The following is a 5,163-nucleotide window of genomic DNA, read 5'->3' as shown; positions in this document are numbered from 1 at the left end:
GTTATATAGCATGCAGTACAGTATTCTACACACAGTACAGTAAGGCAGTGGGCAGTGGCCTATGTGTGTGTCTCTGTGAGGACCCCTGGTGAGGTCAGCGTTGACAGTTCTTATGGCTTGCGGGAAAAAACTCCCTCTCAGTCTCTCTGTTCTCGCTGCGTGACTGCGGAGGCGCTTGCCTGACCGCAGCAGCTGAAACAGTCCGTTGTGGTGGTGGTGAGGATCCTTCATGATCCTGCGGGCTCTGCTACTACACCTCCTGGTGTATAACTCCTGCAGGGAGGGGAGGGTAGTTCCAGTGGTACGTTCAGCTGATCGCACCACCCTCTGCAGGGCCCGCCTGTCCTGAGCAGTACAGTTCTCAAACCAGGCAGTGATGTTGCCTCTTCTGTCATCAATCTATGTTCACAGCTGCACAACTGTGCGACAAATTTAATCGCCAGCTGTTTTGTGGTTTTAGTACAGAATGGCAGCCTGACATCGCCAGACCAACACAAATCCATATAAGTCTGGAATTTCTCAGTTCATTTAGATTTCCAAGGGACGTTACCAAAGGGTGTAGACCAAAATGTCTCTGGATGCAAATGGATAGACCTACAACCAATCAAAGCACCGGATAGACATACAACTAATCATAGCACTGGATAGACCTACAACCAATCAGAGCACTGGATAGACCTACAACCAATCATAGCACTGGATAGACCTACAACCAATCAGAGCACTGGATAGACTTACAACCAATCAGAGCACTGGATAGACTTACAACCAATCAGAGCACTGGATAGACTTACAACCAATCAGAGCAACACAACGTGTGACGTAGCGCTGAGCGAGTGAGTTGGTAAATTACACTTTTACCAAATCCTGTCTGAAGAACAGCAAACACATCTTTCTTATTAACAAAATCTTTTTGAGAAAATATACCATCCAGTTCGTTTATTACTGCGATATTGTATTAATCTTTAATTTCTAATAAAAGTTGTGTGACAGCCTCATGTGCCGATAAAAGTCATGGCTTATTTTTTACGCATGTAAAAACACATTTACAGTCATGAACGATTTATATGCAAACACAAACTGGCACACAAAGGTAAAAGTGCATCTCTTATATGTGATATTATGTCTTATTCCAGTGGTTAATATGGTGTGAAAGTATAAATCAAATAAAAGAGAAGGATCAAAACAAGCCATTGGACACGTTGTGTGACTAAAGATCAAAGACGATTGTAATCCTTTGTGAATAGAACTTCCAGCTGAAAGACTGAAAACCTCTTGAATACAACATTTATTCTGCAACCTGCTCTTTGTTAAGAGAACAGCATCAATGAATTTTATCCAAAATCTTTTAATCCTTAAAACAAATATTTCTTGATTATAGCACCTGCATTCTCACGGCCGAACGCAATTTTTCCATCCCCTTAAAAGGTTAATGCACACAATTTGTTAATCTTAAAATATATTATAAATAAAATAAAATATAAATATATTGCTAGATATTTTAATGTTTAATGAAGTAGCTTGACTTGATTTTGTTTAGTTACCAGGAGTAATCCTGTATCAGCTGTTTTCCCAACTTCTTTTCTTTGTTCATAGCCTATATCTAAACAGCTTGCTTATCTCTTGCTGCTCCAAAAATCGCTATTCCCCCAATAGAGAAAATACAGAGGTATCTAAAACCTGAACATATAAATAGAAATCTATAAAAAAGAATAAGAGGTGGAATTTGTTAGATGGCTTAGGTGGCTCCATAGCTTTCCCCTGCTTGGTGTATCAGTTTGATGAGCACCACTCGAAGCATTCACATTCCCTGGGATGGATCACAAGGGAGAGTATCCGACCACATTCCCTGGAGAGATGGAGCAGGATTCACCGCAGAGACTGGAAGAAGAGATTATAAAAATGGGGTTGCGTCTCAAGACACTTCTTGGAAACAACGGAAATTAGCAGTGCAGAATTGAGACAGTTGAGCTGATTGGTTGTTATTGAATCACAGCCAATCACAACTTTGCCAGCCACATCTCGAGGTTATGGATGGCCAGTGGCCATTTTTTTTAATTGCAATTGTAATCGGCTCTGTACAAAAGGCAACGCCTTTTTAGTATTATCAAAATTTTGAGGTAACATTTCTTTCCAGGGTCCGGTGACAGAGGAAATTCTTTAGTTCTGCAGCTGGTTTAAGCCACTTCTCTTGTCCCCTAATCGATGGCACGACAGTGTCCGGACATCCCGGGGGGGTGCTGTCACAGTAACTTCGAGGACTTGGAGAGCACAATAAAACAATACAAACATCCCCTTCCATTTTGAATTTATTTTTAACAGTCAGGCCCCTCATCTGACCCACAACAAATAAATAAAAACAAACAAATGTGCATTATTCACAAATACATTGTCGATATTTTGAACACGTGTTTTAAATCATAAAAAGGCTAAATGTCCAATAGTTAACAACATAAATGAACGTTCAGAGTTCTTCTTCATTTGTGGAGAGACCAGCTTTTCGAAACCCTGCTTTTAGGAGGTGGATCTCAAGTCTGCCTTTGGTTTGCTTGTTCGTTCGTTCGTGTAGGGCTACACAGGCAATTGGGACATTAGCCAAGAAGGGGTATCGTCATCCAGTTCAATGAGGCCGCTGACTCCCTGTGGTGACTTGAAGATTGGGCATTCATCAATGATGTGTTCAACAGTCTGTGGTTTTCCGCATTCACAGAGATTTGTGGCAGACACTCCAATCATATGCAGATAGGTTTGGGTCCTTTCTTCTCCAGAGGTAAGTCTGTTGAGGTTGACCCAGGCATTCCGTGGTAGTTCACACCCAGGTGGATTTGTTAAAGGGGAGTTGATGAACTTCCTCAACGTGGAGGTTGACTCGGACCATTGCTTGTTCCAGCAGTCAAGGATCCATCCAGGGTGTGGAGGGCTCGTGGTAAGGAGTCTCCTAGCTTCGGTGGAGAAGTGTCTGCGTTTGGTTTTGGTTTGCTATAGTTGGGTAAGAGTGATTTGTTCCTCTGCCAGACAAATCTGTACTTCTGCTCTTTTGGTTTCTTGTTTAAGAAGTGATTTATAGGCATCATCATCTTTGTTTAGCAAATAACGCTCCCAACCTCTTTATGAGCTCCTGTGGCAATAACTACTGGCTCTACCAGTGGGGACCCACCTTCTTCCTCAACAACAGGGCTGAGATCCAGAAAAAATGTTTTCTCTGGAGGAACTGGCCCGCTTTCCTCTACAATCGTGGACTCACCGTCCCCTAACATCTTGAATGCCATGCACAGTTCAAGAACCACATGTTTGGATTTTTTTTGCTTCAGCATGGTTCTTTGTTGCCCTGGCCTTCAGATTCTTCCAACTAAATTTCCCTTGCTCCATGGTCCTCTTCTGGCCAGACCCCATGGCATTCGCATTTGAGGAGATTTCAACCCAAATGTATTGATTTATTTGTTAGACACTTCTCCATCCTAAGTTGAATTATAACTTCCTAATGTTGAGGCATAATGACACCTTACACCCTCCAGCAGTGTGTGGGTTCCTGCAACAGTGAAATTAGGTCCTTTTGAGTCAATTGATCCACCTCTTTGGTGTAGTAAACATAGAGTTAGTAGGCCTTGGGCATGACTGATTTAATTGAACGCAAGGCAAAGCACATCAGTTAATTGATATTTGATGGGTGTGTGTTTGAAAAGACCAATTACACAAACATCTTATTCAGCCTTTCTCAGAGGACTTACAAAGAGCCACTGACATGGCAGGTATTGTCCATCACCACCACCGTTTTGGTAGGCGAGGCATAGAGATACACAGAGGAGAGGGTGTATGTTGAGCGTACAAAACCACTGGAGCAATACACCACTGAGGAACTTCAGCTCGGTTTCACTTTGAAAATGCTGATATTAAGGACATTGCAGGCCAAAACTTCAATGCAGAACCCAAAGGAGTGATGGTCTGTCTGTGGAAGAACAGGGCCTCATTGCTCTGTGCTTCCATGCATCTTGAACGTTTTACCAAGTTGTCGGTGACAATATAGCAGTGGACAAATCAACTGTGAGTGATGTGGTGAAAGCTGTGTCAATCGCATTGGCCAGCCTGGTCAATACATTTGTTTCATTTCCAGAGGATGACCAGATTGCCCAGACCAAGCGCAGGTATTTTTTCTTTTGGGGAACAGGACCAATTCTATTGGGGTTATCGACTGCACTCATGTGCATATACAAGAAGCTCATGAGAGAGAGGTATGCGTGAAGGAAGAGATGCTGAGAGAGATGCTGCATCAACAGCATCAACATCCAACTTGTAGGCTACGCTGACCTCATCACCACAAACTGTGTCGTGAGGTGACCTGGGTCTGTCCCCGATGCATGTATCCTGCGTAAGAGCACTCTATACAGACAGCTCCAAACCAACTGACCGGATGGCAGGATATTTGTAGACGGTGCCTATTCACTCCTACCATGGCTGATGACTCCTTTTCATGCAGTAAACACATGTAAGCAGGCACGCTACTCTCTGCAAAACAAGATGTGCTATTGAGCGTTTCAATGGAGTTCTGAAGGGGTGCTTTGCACGCCTTAACTATTTGCGAATGGAACCAGAGGGAGCGTGCAACATAATACTTGCCTGTATTGTCCTGCACAACATTGCTACCAGGAGCAATGTCCCTCTCTGTGATGATGATAATGATGCACCTGAGCCTGTTGAAGACAAACTGAGACTGCATTAAGTGATCTGATTTCAGAATCCTTTTATTCTTTTGAAAAACACATTTCAAGATTTTATCCAGTCTGACGGCTAAAATCACGACTGGGCCCAGGTCTGTCATCTTGTCATCTGACTTCGTTTCACTACTTTTTGATTGCTTGCATGTAGAGTAGTTGTTGCTGCTCATTTTCAGTTTACATAAATATGTGAGATGGGAGATGGGAGATAAAGTCAATAAATTGTAAAAATATAAATTGTAAAAAAATAAAACCCGTAACAAACAGTTCTCACAAACAAACAGAAAACAAATAAACAAAAATCAAATTTAAGAACAACAGTTAACACATGATTGATGCATGGTGTTTCACTAGATTGATGAAGACATTTTACTAGCACTATTAGTGTCATTCTTTTAATGATTTGGCGCCATTTATAATAATAATAATATAAAAATAATAATAACCTTTG

The 5,163-nt window shown here is 42.0% G+C and overlaps 1 pseudogene across 1 annotated transcript in view; it reads left to right on the top strand.

Moving 5' to 3' along the window:
* LOC307235974 (putative nuclease HARBI1) overlaps positions 1 to 4,717 on the top strand; it is a 9,597-nt pseudogene extending 4,880 nt beyond the window's left edge. The window contains exon 3 of the transcript in view: positions 3,792 to 4,717. The product of the transcript in view is annotated as a putative nuclease HARBI1 (transcript). The remainder of the gene's footprint in view (positions 1 to 3,791) is intronic.
* The last annotated feature ends 446 nt before the right edge of the window (positions 4,718 to 5,163 follow it).

The sequence above is a fragment of the Zeus faber genome (genome assembly GCF_960531495.2).
Source record: "Zeus faber genome assembly, chromosome: 10".
NCBI classification, from domain to species: Eukaryota; Metazoa; Chordata; class Actinopteri; order Zeiformes; family Zeidae; genus Zeus; species Zeus faber.
This window is presented reverse-complemented; position numbering and strand designations above follow the sequence as displayed.